The sequence below is a fragment of the Cetorhinus maximus genome, chromosome 10, assembly GCF_964194155.1.
Source record: "Cetorhinus maximus chromosome 10, sCetMax3.hap1.1, whole genome shotgun sequence".
NCBI lineage: Eukaryota > Metazoa > Chordata > Chondrichthyes > Lamniformes > Cetorhinidae > Cetorhinus > Cetorhinus maximus.
The window spans coordinates 72,038,269-72,057,073 of record NC_135888.1 but is presented as its reverse complement, the minus strand read 5'-3'; the positions used below and the strand labels follow the sequence as shown (position 1 = coordinate 72,057,073).

General features: G+C 41.7%; 1 long non-coding RNA gene across 1 annotated transcript in view; it reads left to right on the top strand.

Moving 5' to 3' along the window:
* LOC144685254 (uncharacterized) overlaps positions 1 to 18,190 on the top strand; it is a 102,025-nt gene extending 83,835 nt beyond the window's left edge. The window contains exon 3 of the long non-coding RNA XR_013577683.1: positions 18,132 to 18,190. This is a non-coding gene — a long non-coding RNA (uncharacterized LOC144685254). The remainder of the gene's footprint in view (positions 1 to 18,131) is intronic.
* The last annotated feature ends 615 nt before the right edge of the window (positions 18,191 to 18,805 follow it).

The following is an 18,805-nucleotide window of genomic DNA, read 5'->3' as shown; positions in this document are numbered from 1 at the left end:
TGTGATGGAATACGTTCTACTTTCCTGGATAAGTGCAGCTCCCACAACACTCAAGAAACTCGACACCATCCAGGACAAAGCAGTCCACTTGATTGTCACCCCATCCACCACCTTCAACATTCGGTCCCTCCACCACCAACGCAGTGTCAGCAGTAACACCTACAAGATGCACTACAGCAACTCACCAAGGCTCCTTCAATAGCACCTTCCAAACCCATGACCTCTACCAGAAGGACAAGGGCAGCAGATACATGGGGACACCACCACCTGCAAGTTCCCCTCCAAGCCGTACACCATCCTGCCTTGGAACTATATCGCTGTCCCTTCACTGTTGCTGGGTCAAATTCCTGGGATTGTCTTTCTAACAGCACTGTGTGTTTACCTACACCACATGGACTGCAATGGTTCATGAAAGCGACTCACCACCACCTTCTCAAGGGCAATTAGGAATGGGCCATAATTTCTAGCCTAGCCAGTGACACCCACACCCCACGAATGAAGAAAAAAATCAGCTGTGGTAACACAACAGCAACTAATAGTAGTACCAGCATGGGCTCATTAATGTAGGAAATTCTATCTGTCTCATAATCAAGGCATTTGGATATCAAGGCAGTCTTCAGGGAAAATGAATATTAACACATAAGGACACAGAGTAAATAACCTTTGCATCTGGCGATAAACATCCTTAATAAAGCTAATGGAGAGATGATGGATGTGACAAAAATTTTCATCACCTCATTAAAAACAAGTGGAGACATGGGATGGATTCTTGCCATATTCATTTTTTTATGAGGCATCAGGACCATTTTCGGGTTGGGAACTGGAAAGTAGGAACAATGGCCCCTTTGGCTACTATTTCTGGAAGGCAATCAACTAAGAGCCAGCCTCCAGACTCCATGACCAATTAGGGAGGGCAGCTAGGATGATGTGGCCATTTTGTCAGATGAATGAGTTCTGCTTAAAGGGACCGTGACATGTTTTTAGGCTGCAGCACCCTGGATCTCCCATTCTTACCTGAAGGCCCAGCTGAGGAATCCAAGGGGCTGTAGTGCGGTGAGCTCTCCCAAGGAGAGGAATAAGAAAATAGCCTCTCCAGCCAAGCAGACATGGATAGAAGAGGGCAAAGAAATGAGAAGCAACTGTATGTACAACCTGGAGACCATGGACCAAGAGGATCTAGGAACTCAGGAGGGCATGACAGATAAGTAGGATAGAACTGTCAGCTGCCAAGCTCCACACTCTGACTTGCCCAGCATTTTCCTGCACAGAAAGCCTCAGGTCAGTACACCCTGCAGCTCCACTCATTCCCCCACTCCCCCCCCCGTAGGTCTCTCACATCCTCATCTGAGCAGTGAATAATCACACTCCCTATCATCCTTCTGCCCTCTCAGAATCATACCTCACTGTCACCCTCCACAAATTGTTACAACCAGGTGAGAAGGGGTGAACTGGCTCCCCTCCATTCAACCTCCTCAGTTGGTCACAACAAAGGTTTAAGTTTCCTCTTCACGAGAATATGCTTTTCCAAATCAGAATGTATTTAACTGTTTAAGCTGTGAGCAACGAGGAGCCAATCAAACAAGGTTTTCTTAAGTCAAAGGAAGAGAAAATTTATTAGCCCCTAAACCCAATAAAATAATAAAAATGTGACGTCGGGCATTTGGCACACTCTCACACCCACACACACAAGCACACACATAGGTATCATAAATAGGAGAAGTTAGACTCCAATAAAAAAAGGTAGAAGAATATACAGTTAAGTATCTGTAGTAATTATAGCTTGGATAAACGTGGGACTGTGGCTTTGTGAATAATCCTGTGTTGTAAGATCACATGATCTGTGTAAACCAATGTGTTAGCAGCACGGGGAACCTCTACAGGGAGAGTTCTTTAGTTATGGAGGTTGATGCACACGTGTAGTTGCTGCTGCTATCTTGTAAATAAAGTTAAACATTTCCACTGAGAAAAGTTGTCAGAAGATCAACTCTATAACAAACCAGCAATGAGGATAAATCAGATTCGGTGCTGTGCCTCGCCCAGCAATTGTGAGCATCTATGGTCATTAAAAATAAAGGAAGATATATTCATCTGAAATGCCATAGTTTGGCAGAATCAATCCCTTTGAGCCAGCCACAGGTGATCGGTCTCAATATATAGAACGTCTCACATTCTTGTTACAAGCAAACAAAATCACAAGGGAGGAAAAGAGGAAAGCGAATCTCCTGAGTATTTGTGGGAGCAAGACCTACAGTTCAATTTGATGCTTGACGGCTCCCAGTGCCCCAGATTCGAAGACTTTCAGTGAATTAGTAGACCTCGTTAAGGGACATTTTCAACCCAAGCCCTCAGTCACAATGCAGAGGTTCAGGTTCAATTCACGGAATAGAGATCCAGGGAAGATAATTGCCCCCCTACATGGCAAAATTAAAACAACTAATGGAATATTGTGATTTCAGTGAAACCCTGAATGACAAGTCCAGAGAATGTTTAATATGTGACATGCAGAAAGACAGCATTCAGTGTAGATTGCTGGCTGAAGTGAATCTTGATTTTAAGAAAACGTTAGACATAGCGCTGGTGATGGAAAGTGCTATAAGGGATTCACAAGCAATTCAAGACGCGTAAAATGGTGCTGTTCTCCTAGTTGGGCAGGAACAGTCATCCGAAAGTGGCGCAAAAAGCCGGGACACCGCCACAAAGCGGGAAACAGCCCCTGTTAACTGAAAAATGAGAGGAAACAGCTTAGCAACTAAATCGAAAAATAACTTTCATTGACATGGAAATAATCAGTCTTCTAGCGATTGGCAATTTTAAAAAAAGTAGAATGTTATTTTTGTCACAGAAGTGCACACATAATGAGACAGTGCAAAGCAAAAGTTAAACAGGCCTCCAAACAACAAACAAAGTCCAATGAAGTCTATAGTGTAGAAGAGCCTGACACAACCAATTCTGACATTTATTCATTATTCAACATGAAAGTTGGGAAGACAGAGCCAATATTTGTTACAGTGCAAGTGAATGGTAAACCATTAAAAATGGAAGTAGACATGGGACCTTGTACCACTGTAATAGAAGAACACACTTTCAGATATTTAAATAAAGTTGATAAACAATTAAATTTGGAACAAACATCTGCCAAGTTGAAAACGTACGCAGGTAAAGAAATCCAAGTAAAAGGTATCACCAGAGCAACTGTTCATTGTAGACACCAATTGGCACAGCTACTAGTGATGGTGATAGAAGGTGAAAGACCAAGCCTTCTTGGGTGTGATTGGCTGAAGGAGATTAAATTAAACTGATCCAAAATCTTCCAGTTGTGAGCAGGTGGACTACCAGAGCTGCTAAAAAAATATGACACCAACTTCAAGGATGGATTGGGAAAAATCCAAGGCCAATATTTATGTGGACCCAGACTCAACCCTTCGCTTCTTGAAAGCAAGACCAGTGCCATACGCCTTGAGAGAGAAGATTGACACTGAGCTAAACTGGCTAGAGAGGCAGGGTGTCATAAAAGCGGTTCAGCTCTCAGAGTGAGCAGCACCCATAGTCCCTGCCCTAAAACCGGATCAGACCATCCAGATCTTTGGGGACTATAAACTAACGGTCAACAGGACGGCCAAACTGGACAGGTACCCTATTCCCAAAATTGAAGACCTATATGCCAAACTAGAAGAAAGGAAAACGTATACAAAGTTTGACATGAGTCATGCATATCAGCAACTGGAGCTGGATGATGCCTCCCGGGAATTGGTAACCATAAATACCCACAAAGGAATATACCAATATACACACCTGCCCTTCGGTGTTTTCTCAGCCTGTGCCATTTTTCACATGACAATCGAGAGCTTACTACAGGATTTCCTCAGGTTGTGGTTTACCTGGATGATGTACTGATAGCTGGATTCACAAAAGAGGAAAACTTGGCTAACCTAGAGGAAGTCCTGAAATGATTTTTAGAAGCAGGAGTGCACCTGAAGATGGAAAAATGCACTTTTCAAGCAAATGAAGCCATTTATTTGGGACACCAGGTAGATGCCCAAGGGTTACACCCGGTTAAAGAGATGGTTAAAGCAATAAGAAAGGCACCTGCACCCAAGAACACCTCTGAACTTAAATCATTTTTAGGGATGCTAAGTTATCATGGGTGATTTCTACTAAATTTATCCACAGTTCTAGACCCTCTACATTCAATGCTAAGAGAAAAATAGCTTTGGTTTTGGGAGGCACCCCAAAAGAAGTCTTCATGAACGTAAAACAGCTCTTATACTCTTCAAATTTGTTAGTGCATTATGACCTGACGAAGGAATTGGTGCTAACCTGCTATGGAGTGAGTCCTCCTATGGAGTGGGAATGGTACTTTCTCACTAAATGGATGACGGTACAGAGAGGCTAATAGTCTATGTATCCAGGACACTTACCACAGCTGAAAAAGGATATTCTCAGATCAAAAAGGAAGGTCTGTCAATTATTTTTGGTGTAAAAAAGTTCCAACAATACGTGCATGGGTGACATTTCATGATAGTATCAGACCACAAACCGCTTTTGGGTCTGTTTAGCAAGGAAAAGGCTAAACCTCCATAGCCTCTGCAAGAATACAAAGATGGGCCCTAATTTTGGCAGCATATGAATACACCTTTGTAAATAGACCAGGGATTCATATAGCAAATGCCGATGCCCTAAGTCACCTTCCTTGGCAAGAGCTTGATGAACTTATCCCAAACCCCACTGGAGCTCGTATTAGTGACAAATGTTCTAGATGCCTCACCAGTCTGTGTCAGGCAGATAAGAAACTGGATGAATTGTGATCCAGTCCTGTCTCAAATGAGAGACCAAGGCCAGGATTTTGCCCTCATCAAGTGGGCTCGACGGGGGCAAGCGGGAGCGGCCGTGAAAGTGACCACCACCCAGGATTGGTCTCCAACTGTGATTTCATGCTGGTGGGCCAATTAAGACCAGCCCAGCATGAAACACGCACTGCAGTTCTCAGTGCTGCCTTGGTCGGAGAAAGAGAAAGGCGACTGCACAAGTTTGCATATGTGCACAAGTGTGCGCAATGAAAGCTCCCTGAGGCACAGAGCTGCCTCAGAGAGCTGAAGATTTAAAAAATGAAAAGTAAAGAATTTTAATAACATGTCCACCCTGTCGCATGAGCAGGGACATGTTATGAATTGAATGTTAAAATGTTAAAATTTTTATTTAATTTTTAATTGCTGTTGGAAACCTCACCCCGCCCATGGATGAGGTTTCCTATAAAATCCAAAGGCCGCTTGGGCTTTTCGCCTGCCTGCCAACCGTAAGGTTGGATGAGCAGCGAAAAATTAAATTCAATTAGTACTTTAATGACCTTAATAGGACTGTTAATTTTCGATGGGCGCACTGCCGACTCATGCACGCACACACCCGCTGACCAAAATATCGCGCAAGTGCGCAATGACATCGGGAAGCTTGCCCAATGTCATTGTGCATCATTTTACGCTCATTCGGGTTAGGCGCTCGCCTGTCTCATGAGCGCAATATTCTGCCCCACGTGTTACATGGATGGTCCCAGGAACCAGTCTCTGATGAATGGAGTTTGGGATGAATTTGGTTTTTCAACCAAAGATATGAGTTGAGCAGTTGAGATGATATTCTATTATGGGGTGCACGGGAAGTAGTTCCTCCACAGGGAAGGGAACCACTTTTAGTAGAGCTACACAAAGCCCATCCAGGGATCTCCCGAATGAAGATGATAGCACAGATTTATCTTTGGTGGCTGGAGATGGATGACGATATTGAGAAGGTAGTTAAATGTTGTGGGCAATGTCAACAGCTACAAAAGTTGCTGATGGCAGCCCCATTACACACATGGGAGCGGCCTGGTAGACCCTGGGTGTGATTGCACATTGACTACGTTGGTCTTTTCCTTGGGACCATGTTTCTACTGATTATAGATGCTTATTCCAAGTGGTTAGACATTTATGAGGTAAAGTTGCCAATGTCAGTCCTCTACCATAGGAAAGGTACGACAGAGCTTCCCCATTCACGGATTGCCAGAGGTAATCGTCTCTGATAATGGTACTGCATTTACAAATGCTGAGTTCCAATGATTTATCAGCCACAACGATATCAACCATGTGAAGACTGCACCGTAGCACCCATTATCAAAAGGGCTGGTGGAAAGGGCAGTACAAACTTTTAAGGTGGGGATGAAAAAGTTAACAAGTGATTCGCTGGAGACCAAATTTGCTCATTTTCTGTTTCACTACAGAACAAACCCCCACACTACACCAGGAACAGCACCTGCAGAATTACTGAAGGTGCACCATCTTCAGACAAGACTAAGCTTAATACTTCCTAATTTGGAGGGGAAGGTGGAGAAAAGTCAAGGAACAAAAAGCGACTCATGATTTGCATAGTCGTAAGAGACAATTCACTGTTGGAGAAGTAGTATATGTAAAGAATTTTGGTGGAGGACTGAAGTGGTTACCCGGTAAAGTAAGCTCTGTGACCGGACCATTGTCGCACCACATGGAATTGGAGGGCCGGATCACCAGTAAGCATGTGGATCATTTACGAGAAAGAGAGATAATCCAACAAAATGATGTTCCACCTGTAACCATTACTGAACCAGTGGTTCATGTTGAAGCTGCTAAACCAAGGACAGACATGCCCAATGTCTTTGTAAGAGTGGAAGATACTGAACTGCATGTGCATAATGAGGTACCTGATGTTAATGCAGTTCCAGAGAATGTGTTTCCTACAAAAGAATCTGCAGTTGTGGAGCTGCGACATTCCACACGGATCAGGAAGCCACCTGAAAGACTGAACTTGTAATTTCATGACATGTGTAAATATTGTAATGTCATGAGATAAATATCCTTGTAAATGCAAAATGTACAGGAAAGTTAAAGGGGTAGGAATATAGTAATTTAGTTTGGCTAAACATAGGACTGTAGCTTTAAGAATAATCCTGTGTTGTATCAGGAAGATATAATAATTTTCATAATGTTTGTGAAATTTATTGTAAATTAGAGTAATAGTGCGGTCTGTGTCTATGGATGTGTGTGTGTGTGTGTGACTTAATTGAATTAAAGGCAGCTGGTCTGAAGGCTTTGATGTATCAGAAGATAAGCTAGGTTTGAAAAATTACGTAGGTAAACATGGGGGAAGTATTAGAATGTAAGGTGCAAAGGGAACATTTGCATTTTTAAATAAACCAGAATAGCTTGAATTCAAAAGAGGGGGTGAAATGTTTCACTTAGCCAGAAGAAGTTAAGAAACAGTGTGTTTATTTTTCCAAAAGATTACTGGTAAAATTGGTACTATGATAGAGTTTTTTATTATTAGAGAAGTAAAGCCCAAAGACAAAGTGAAACAAAGGGAATTTGCATTCAAAGAGGAAAATTTGTATAAAGGAGAGAAGGCTGAGTGTAAAGGCAGGCATTCTAAGATCTAACAAATGTGAAAAACCGCCAGCATCTAAGCCTCACGTTGCTGTCTGCAAGAACTGAAGTTAAGAAGACTCGCTTTGAATTGGATTGTTCAGGATATCGTGTTTCTTTGCCTGGGTCTTTTAAAATCTATGTGTCTTACTGTTGCCTTAATGGAAGTGTAACTGGGAGTTAGGTTAACTAGGGGATTTAGAAGTTATCATAGTAGTAATTTGTAGATCTATGTGTGTACTTAAAATCATTTCTTCTATTAATAAAAGTTTAATTTAGTTTTGTAAGAAACCTATAAGCCTCAGTGGTTTTTTTACTACTGAATTCAAGGCACGCATCTTGAAATTTATATAAATTGCAAAACAGTTGTGGCAATTGTTTCAAGTTTCTCTTTGGGATTTGAGCAGCTCAACATTTACCATCAGCTGTGCCATAACAGTTGTAACATCACATGATCTGTGTAAACCAATGTGTTAGCAGCGTTCTTCTTTACTTATGGAGTTTGATGCATGCATGTAGTTGCTGCTGCTGCCTTGTAAAGGATTTAATTGTTTCCACTAAGTTGTCAGAAGATCAACTCCATAACAGTATCCTTTGATTGTCCTTGAGGCATAGATTTGTAAACCTTGCAGCCAATTTGGGTTAGCTATTTTTTGGATGTGGTCAGGTGTAGAAGATAGTGCAATTATTACGAGATCTTGGTTCACTGGTAGGTTTCTGGTAGAGTTGGCTGTCAAGGCCTGTGGAAGCTCAATCATTGAGCATGTTCAAGACAGAAATCAATAGATTTCTGGATACTAACGACATCAAGGGATATGGGGACAGTGAGGAAAAATTATGTAGAGGTAGATGATCAGACATTATCTTTTTGAATGGCGGAGCAGGCTCACCGGCTAAGTGGCCTACTCCAGTTCCTATATTCTTATGTTCAATTAAAGTTCTTGCCTCCTTCCTGCTGGATCTTGGTGGCTATCCCCTCTTCCATGAGGAGCATGTGGCTGAGGAGAAGGCAGCTGATCCTGCTGCTGCTGGTGTTGCTTCTACTGCTCCTGGAGCAGGTGGTGGTGGTGAGCCCCATGTCCTGAACCATCAGCAGAAGTGAATGGTGAAGCTGCATAAGATGCTCCCATGGCATTCTGAATGCTGGCAGCAAAGAACTGGAGCTGAAGGTGGATGAAGTGCTGGATTGGTGATGTGCCTTCTGAGAAGCTAGCAGTCACCTGTCAAGCAGTAATTGCACTCTCTTTATTTTGAGTGCAAAGCAGCCTCTCACCTGAGCATGTCGGCAGCTCATCCATTTAACTGATCAAAGTCTTCACAGCTCCTCAGTTACACTAAGGAATTCACTCCTACTTTGCTCTCATCCTCTCCTACCAGCTGATTTGGAGACACAGGGTGGAGGTGATCTCCTTTTGGGGAAGAGGGAATCCATGCAGCAAATCTCTCTAAATTTCCTGTGTAACAACTTTAATTGGCTTCCCACCTCAGCCACAAGGGTTCATGACTCCACCCACATTTGGAAAGACAGAAGGAGGCAGGAGCACGTTGGGATACCAGTCCAACGGCATATTTTGAAATTTCCCACCCCAAGGTATTTGCAAAATAGTAAATGAGACAGCTACTTACTGGTTTCCAGAGTCAAGGTGACACTTGGTTTATTTTTTTCTCTTTGCTTTCTTGTCCCCTTGCTCTTGCTCCTTCAGCTGCAAAAAACACAAAACTCAGGTACAATAAGGTCAAAAGCCAGTTAAGTCTGTCATTGATGATATAAACTCAATCTTTTTCACCCAAAGACAGTTTCCTGGGATACAGTCAGAATTGAGTTTACTTCTGGAGGTTGTTTTTCAATGTGACTCAAAAGAGAGGGATTTACACAAGGCAGAACAAAAGTAAATAATCTGGAAGGATCTGATGTAAAGAGAAATGATTTAACACCAATAGCTAAAGTATCTAAAGCTAAATGCCTATGGAAAGCAGGGAAACAATAGACATTGAGAAATCTAGCCATTATGAAGTTATTGAGTTAACTGGAAATACAATCTCCTGATCAATGTTGACAATACAAAGGTGATGGGGATGGGTGGAAAGACCTGCAAGATCCTGATTAATAGAGTTCAGCTTGAGCAAGTTGATACCTTCTGCTATCCTGTGTCACTCATCACAGAAGATGCAAAGTCTACCAAAGAAATTTGGGCTACATTTAACAAGGGTCATGGCGTTGTAAACTCACTTGAAAGAGCATGGAGTAGCCACAGCATCTCAATGACAATGAATATTCATCTTCTGAAAACCCTTGTGTGGCCGGTGACAATGTGTGGTTGTGAAAGCTGAACCATCAAGAAGAGTGATGAGGCTCGAATAAGAACATTTGAAATGAAAGGACTCAGACGGATATTACATGTGTCATGGACAGCCAAGCGGGCAAATGAGCAGGTGTTTGAGAAAGCTGGTGTTAAGAGGAACCTGCTTGAGGCAGTGATATCAAGGAAGCTCACATATTTTGGACATGTGATGCGAACATGAGGGGAGTTTTTGGAAAAAGAGGCAATGCAAGGCAAAGCACCTGGAAAACCTGCACAAGGAAGGCCTAAGGTGGCATAATATCAGAATGTGGACTGCCTCTCTATGGGACAGGCAGTCAGGGCAACAGAGGATAGAAATCAGTGCTGAAAGATTGTTCATAATGCGGTCAACCCTTGGAATAAGGACAGATGAAAGACAAGATGCTGTGAAAGCCCAGTGTCTCAAACCTGCCTGTAATATTTCAGTTTTTTTATGATCATATAGAGATTTTCACTTGAGTGTCAGTTAAGCTAGTCAGATCCAAACTGAAGAAGTAGGTGAGCACATGGAGTTGGTAGCTCTGCCCGCCAACTGCAAAGCTGGGGATGAGCCTGCTTCACCCAGCCTGGGAAGTTATCATACAATTTTATATGATTCATGCAGTTGTGCCTGAGGTCATGGCATCCACCCCCATGAGGGCGGATATCCTGCCTCCAAGAGTTACTGGCAAATCAGATGGTCGACAGCTTTCCAGTTCCGGCAGTGGCACTTGAGCTGCAGAATTGTCACTGGAGACCGGACTTGAAAATAAGTGAAGTGGTCTCACCGGGCTCAGTCAGGCAGGCCCAGGTGAGGTGGCGGGTTTGCAATCGGGAAGCCAGTGCTGTGGTTCAAGTGGGGGTGTCTGAACAAGAGGTGTCCTAACCTCAAACATGCAGCCAGGCTGCCAAGGTATACCTGGCAACCTTGCCACATGGCATGGACACACCTCACCACTGGTAAAATACCAGGACCGGCAGGAGGAAGCCCTTAAGTGGCCATTAATTCGCCACTTTAGAGCTTCAATTGGCCTAAAGATGGGCACCTACCCCATCACTGGTATAATACAGCAGAGGCAGGTAGATAACGGGCACAGCATTCCCCACTATCGCTCTTGATTTTACACCCGCCCCTGCCTGCCAATCCACTCTAGGGGCTGGCCATGATATTCCAGCTGTAAGCTAGCTGAATGCTGCCAGATATAAAGATATTTCAACCCCAATATATCTAGTGCTTGTTTCTTTATAAGCAAAATAACATAACACAATGCCTGGATGCTTGGTCCCATCTTTTTGTCGATAAACCTTTAAATTCTTCATCTGCAAGTCCCTGTCCAACTCCCTCTGAAAATTATTTATGGAATCAGCTGCCTTTTCAGGTAGAACATTCCACTTCCTGACAACTCTCTGATGGAAAGAAATTCCCCCATCTCCCTTTTGCCAATTATTTTATATGTATGACATTTGGCTATTGGCCCAAGTACCAAAAGAAATAGTTTTTCGCCACCTATTCTACCAAAACCTCTCATCATCTTGAAAACTTTGCTTAGCTTATGGGATACAGTGGCATAGTGTTAATGTCACTGGATTAGTGACTCAGAGCATCATAGCTAATATTTTAGGATACAGGTTCAAATCCCACCACAGCAGTTGGTAGGATTTAAATTCAATGAATTACATTTTAAAAATCTGGCATTGTAAACTAGTGTCAGAAACTATTGTATAGTAAAAACCCATTTGGTTCACTAATGCCTTTTAGGGAAGAAAATCTGCCATCCTTACCCGGTCTGTGACTCCAGACTGACAGCAATATGGTTGACCCTTAACTGCTCTCATGGGTAATTACGGATGAGCAACAAATGCTGGCCTTGCCGGTGGTGCCCACATCCCATGAACAAATACAATAAGGTCACCTTTTAACCTTCTCTGTTCCAAGGAGAACAGTCTTAATTCCAACCTCTCCTTAGAACTGAAGTTTCTTGGAAACATTGTGATAGACCTCCTATGTAACTTTTCTAAGAATTTAGAATATAGTTTACCAATGATGCTTGAATTTTGCATACTTATTTCTGGGATATAAGCATTAACAGGATTATCTGGTATATAGGTGCTGATTCCTCATATACATCGTCAGCAAATGAAAGCAAATAGTCTGTGTTTATTATTGGAACATAAATATGCAGCTTGATGAGAGATTGGTACTAGTAATACCATTCTCATGAATAGTCCAGCGAAATGGGGCCTTGGACTCATACAAAACCTGGGAGTCAAAGGGATGGAAGAAACTTGATTTCTATATTAATTTCTTGGAAGTAAGGATGGTGTAATAGTAATGGAATGTACAGAAGCCCAAGAGACCATACTATGTGCACAATCTGTCATTGGCAGCCCTGAGTTTTAGAATAAGAGCCTGTGCCATAAATTGTGGTGTTGATTAAGTGAATAACCGCTGAAGAGAATGTCATTTGTTTTTCATTCAGAGGCTGATTCGTATGGTTGTCTTCCACTTATTAAACTCTAAGGAAAAGTTTATATTAAACAAGAACACTAACCCTTGCTCTGTAGTATAACACCTATTATATCACAAAAATGCACATGCTAGCCTGGATTTTCTGGCTATCATTGAACCAAATATACCAGCCATTCATTTCACTTACACTTACTCACAGACATTCTGTGGGGTTTTGCACTGGAACTTGCTGGGATTAGGAAGCCATTTCAACATATGGTCTTCAGCAGAGACTCTGGGAACTGTGTGAATGGGGCAAGCAACTACCCAATTGTCCCTGGATATTTAGGCACTAAAGAACCTCCACGATAGCCAAAATTTTTCTTCTCCGCCGATGCTGCCAGACCTGCTGAGTTTTTCCAGGTAATTCTGTTTTTGTCTTGAGCTACAATGGTGATTTAACCCACTGTTATGATGTGGCAGATGATGTGTGCCAGGCAGATCAAATCCACAAGGGAAACTTGATCATGCGGTCACAACTGTTTTGCAATTTGTATTTTATTTCGAGATGCATGCCTTGAATTCAGAAGTAATGAGATTACCAGGACTTCAGAGGTTTTTAGAAAACTAAATTTATTAACAAAAGAAAGGATTTCAAGTACATTTATAGTTCTACAAATTATTACTATAATAACTCCTAAAACCCCTAATTAATCTGGCTTCCAGTTCCACCCTATTAAGGCAACAGTAAAAATAAATAGATTTAAACAGACCTAGGCAAAGCAACACAATACCCTGGACAGTCTCATTCAAAATAAGTTTTCTCAGCTTCAGTTCCTGTACACAACAACTTCATGCACAGAGGCTGGAGGCTTTTCACACTTGTTAGATCTTAGAATGCCTTCTCCTCTTACACATAACCTCATCTCCTTTATACATGTTTCTCCCGTTTTAATGCAAACTCCATTGTTCCAATATGTCTTTGCAACTTTGCTTTTCTCATAATATAAATATTTCATATTACTAATTTTATCAGTAACCTTTGGGAAAAATAAACACACTGTTTGGCTTAGCTTCTTCTGGCTAGGCGTAACATCTTACCATCTCTTTGAAATTCAAACTACTCTGGTTTATCTAAAAATGCAAATTTTCCTTACATCTCACATTATAAAACTTCAGCCATGTTTAGGTATTTAGCATTTCAAACCTAGCTTCTTGTTGATAACTCAAAACCTCTAGACCAGCTGTCTCCAATTCAATTAAATCTACCCCCCCTCCCCCCACGCCCACACACACACACACACACACACACACATACACTCAGAGGAACTAATCCAAACCTCACTATTAACCCACTTTTACAATGAATCACAATAATATTATGAAAATTATAATATTTTCATGACATCCATGTTTAGCACAAGACACCATTTAGGTAAATGAGTTGAAGTGCACTCTAGGAACGGCAACACAGAAGATTGTTAGGAGCTGATTGACACTTAAATTGGCTGTTGTTGCTCATTACAGAGACTACACAGCATGTTGGTGGATAGCATTTGACCTAACAGTGACAAGCTAATTGGGAGTAAACGTGTTCTTGTTGAGGATTTTGAAAGGTACTTAATCAGCTTTCACAGTTCACAGGTGTGAAGAGGACTTTTGAAACACATGAGGAAATTTCCTGGGACGCTTTATCAAAACCTCACCAACAAAATTAGCTTAAACAAGACTTTCACATGGGCATTGCTTATTAGCATGGCACATACTTAGCACCTATTTTCACCCTTTGACCAAATAACCCCCAGCATCTCCTTAACCAATCAAATCAAAGAATTATTAATGAGGTACACAGAGTCTGAACTATGAATTATCAGTGAGAATAGTCAATTCAATGGCAAATCAGGCACAGAAAGCAAAATAGAATAAAGATAGGATTGAAAGAAAAATAATAGAAACAGAAAGGAAAAGTTTAGGAAACTTTATTTCTTTAAATCACCAACAACAATCAAAATCAGAAGAAGTGAGACTCCACATTTGTAAAACATTTTTACTGAGGGAAGAGGTTATTTGGCAGTAATTAAGACCTATGTTGTTAAAAATTTACTTACATTGAAATGGACAAGCCTTAACGTTTTCTCACAAGTTTAGCGGGTTTCTATGATATAAGTACAGCAACTTCACACTGTTTCATAGGTTTCAACGCTGAGTCCCCCTGGTGAGATACCAGTATAGTGAAGCTTCTGAAGGAACAGGGAAACTTGGATAGCAATTTTCTAATTTCTATGACATGTACAATCGCTGGATATTGCTGTCTGATTTACACTTTAATAACAATATGTGCTGATAGCCTCACTGTTATTTCTACTGCAAAATCTCGGCCAATAACAACAGATGCGGCAGTTTGTTCTAAAATGTTTTGTTTGGTTTTCAAGATAATGTAATTAAAACTATCAGTACAAATAATCAAAGTGTGGACCTTCCTTAGGATAAATGGGATATCCATTCTACTGTGCTGCATTTCATAGTACAATATTTTCCTGCATCTAAATCAGTTTTTTAGAAGAGAGCAAAAGCAAAATATTGCGGATGCTGGAGATCTGAAACAAAAATAAAAATTGCTGGAAAAATTCAGCAGGTCTGACAGCATCTGTGGAGAGAAAGACAGAGTTAATGTTTTGAGTCTGTATAACTTCTTCAGAACTAAAGAGAAGTAAAAATGTGGTGAAATATATACTGTTTAAGGGGGGTGGGACAGGTGAAGCTGGATAGAAGGCTAGTGATTGGTGGAGGCAAAGGAGAGATTGCAAAAGATGTCATAAACAAAAGGTCAAAGGGGTGTTGATGGTGGTGATACTTGCTGAAGGAGGCGCTAAATGGTGACATTAAGAGTGGAAAACAGAATGAGCAAGTGACAAATGGCCTTAGTGGGGGTGGGAGGGAGGGGACCGTGTGAGAAAGAAGCTCGAAATAGGCTAAAAGGTGGGGATAGAACAATGATTGGAAATAAACTTTTAAAATAATAATAGAAATAGGTGGGAAAAAATATATATATAAAAATTTAAAAATAAATATTTGAAAAAAGGGATCAAAAAGCGGTGAGGATGGAGGAGAGAGTTCATGACCTGAAGTTGTTGAACTTAATGTTAAGTCCGGAAGGCTTTAAAGTGCCTAATCAGAAGATGAGGTGCTGTTCCTCCAGTTTGCGTTGAGCTTCACTGGAACATTGCAGCAGACCAAGGGCGGACATGTGGGCATGAGAACTCTGTTCAAGGAAGAAGCAGAGAGCTCTCAGAACATCCTGGTGGGGGATGGAGGTGTAGAGGGATTGGATATCCCCCACCAGGATGGTCTGAGGGCTCTCCGCTTCTTCCTTGAACAGAGGCCTGAACAATCTCCATTCACCACCACTCTCCTCCGTCTGGCTGAACTTGTTCTCTCACTGAACAATTTCTCCTTAAACTGGTCTCACTTCCTCCAAATAAAAGGTGCAGCTATGGGTACCTGCATGGGCCTTAGTTATGCCTGTCTCTTTATGGGGTGTGTGGAACATTCCTTGTTCCAGTCCTGCTCAGGCCCTTTCCCACAGTTCTTTCTCCCATACATCGATGACTGTTTCAGTGCCGCTTCATGGTCTCGTCTGGACCTGGAAAAATTTATTAATTTTGCTTCCAATTTCCACCCCTCCATCACTTTCACATGGTCCATCACTGAAATATCCCTTCCCTTCCTTGAACTCTCTGTCTCAATTTCTGGTGATAGTCTGTCCACCAATATTCATTACAAGCCCACCGACTCCCACAGCTACCTCAACTACAACTCCTCACACCCTGCTTCCATTCCATTCTCTCAGTTCCTTTGCCTCCGTCGCAGTTGTTCCGATAATGCCATTTTCCAAAACAGTACTTCTGACATGTCTTCCTTTTTCCTTAACCGAGGTTTCCCACCCTGTGTGGTTGACAGTGCCCTGAACCGTGTTCGGCCCATCTCCCGCGCCTCTGCCCTCACACCTTCCTCTCCCTCCCAGAACCATGATAGGGTCACCCCACCAGCCTCCGCATTCAAAGCATCATCCTCCGCCATTTCTGCCAACTCCAGCATGATGCCACCACCAAACACATCTTCCCTTCACCCTCCCCCCTCCCCATTCCCTCCGGAGCACCCTGGTCCACTCCTCCATCACCCCCAACACCTCAACCCCTTCCCACGGCACCTTCCCATGCAATTGCAGAAGGTGCAATACCTGCCCCTTTACTTCTCCCCTCCTCACCATCCAAGGGCACGAACACTCCTTTCAAGTGAGGCAGCACTTCACTTGCACTTCCCTCAATTTGGTCTACTGTATTTGCTGCTCCCAACGCAGTCTTCTCTACATTGGAGTGACTAAACGCATACTGGGTGACCGCTTTGCAGAACACCTTCAGTCTGTCCGCAAGCATGACCCAGACCTTCCTGTCGCTTGCCATTTCAACACACCACCCTGCTCTCATGCCCACATGTCCGTCCTTGGCCTGCTGCAATGTTCCAGTGAAGCTCAACGCAAACTGGAGGAACAGCACCTCATCTTCCGATTAGGCACTTTACAGCCTTCTGGACTTAGCATTGAGTTCAACAACTTCAGATCATGAACTCTCTCCTCCATCCTCACCGCTTTTTGAACCCCTTTCTAAAAATATTTATTTTTTAATTTTTATATATATATTTTTTTCCCACTTATTTCTATTATTTTTTTTAAATTTATTTCCATTCATTGTTTTATCCCCACCTTTTAGCCTGTTTCAATCTTTTTTCCCACACTGTCCCCTCCTTCACTAGGGCTATCTGTCACTTGATCATTGTGCTTTCTGCTCTTAATGTCACCATTTAGCACCTCCTTTAGCCAGTACCACCACCATCAACATAAGACCATAAGACATAGGAGCAGAAATTAGGCCATTCGGCCCATCGTGTCTGCTCCGCCATTCAATCATGGCTGATAAGTTTCTCAACCCCATTCTCCCACCTTCTCCCCATAATCTTTGATCCCCTTACCAATCGAGAATCTATCTATCTCGGTCTTAAATACACTCAATGACCTGACCTCCACAGCCTTCTGTGGCAATGAATTCCATAGATTCACCACTCTCTGGCTAAAGAAGTTTTTCCTCATCTCTGTTCTCAAAGATCTTCCCTTTACTCTGAGGCTGTGCCCTCGGGTCCTAGTATCTCCTACTAATGGAAACATCTTCCCCACGTCCACCCTTTGTCCTTTTGTTTATGACATCTTTTGCAATCTCTCCTTTGCCTCCATCTATCACTAGCCTTCTATCCAGCTTCACCTGTCTCACCCCCCTTAAACAGTATATATTTCACCACATTTTTACTGCTCTTTAATTCTGAAGAAGAGTCATACAGACTCAAAGCGTTAACTCTGTCTTTTTCTCCACAGATGCTGTCAGATCTGCTGAGTTTTTCCAGCAATTTTTGTTTTTGTTTCAGTTTTCTAAAAAGTTGCCTTGCTGCAGAGTGTGAATGTATTTCTAATCCATCAGTATTTTCTACAATTCCAACACTACAATTGTATGAACCATTGTCTGGACTGTATTGAACAGAAATGGTGGCTTCCAGTCACAAAAATATTCCATATTCATAACTTATAAATATTAGTTTGGATATTTCACTTATTTTTCAAAGCTTAAAAATCTTGATTTCCCCTCTCACCCAAGAACATTTAGCTAGTGCTTCACAATACCTTTCTTTTAAGGAACTCTTTAGTCTTTTTCTAGCAAAGAATGAACATTCTCCCAAATTATATAAAGAATTTTTATAAATTTTGAACATTGTTTATCTCTTCTGTACATTCACAATGATTATTGTTTTCTTTTAGGTTAGAGGCTTAAATTAAAAAAAACACAGAAAGATGCCAGTTAATGAAAACTAACCAAACATGTTTGTTTATTTCAGCTTTTCCTTTTGAGTTAAATATCCTGAGGTTTATACTGTACCAACCGAATTATTTTGCAGCATAATAAGTGCCTCTGGCCTCAGCTTGCCTCAGTAGTGGCACTCGCATTCCTGAGTTCAAAGAACATGGATTCAAGTCACGGAAGATGTGAGAATATATTCTAGACTGACTCTTCAGTCTACAACTGAGTGAATCCTGCATTGTTGGAGGTATCTACCATTTCTTTTGGATGTGATGTTAAACTGAGTTTCAGTCTACGTGTTTGGGTGAAAATTCCTGTGGCACTATTTGAAGAAGGCAGTGGAATTCATCTAGCATGCTGACGAAAATTTAACACTCAATCAAACGAGCCAAAATATTTATCTTGTGGTTTGTGATACTCTGCTGAGTGTAAATTAGCTATCAAGTTTGCAATGACTGAGCTTCAAGGAGAAAAAGGATTTATTGTCTGTGAAACACTTCAGCATGTCCTAAGAATATGAAAGGTGAACTAAAATGCAAGTCTTTCTTTTATTCTTCTTACATTAAAAGTGAATGGTTCAAAGATGTTGCACTTATCACTTTAGAAGTTAATAATCTGAATTCTCAGCCGTTGGTTTAGACAAACTGCTGTCCAAATTGTTAATCAAACAGAAAGACGCCTAGAATAACATTCAAATGGCGCTGACTTCTC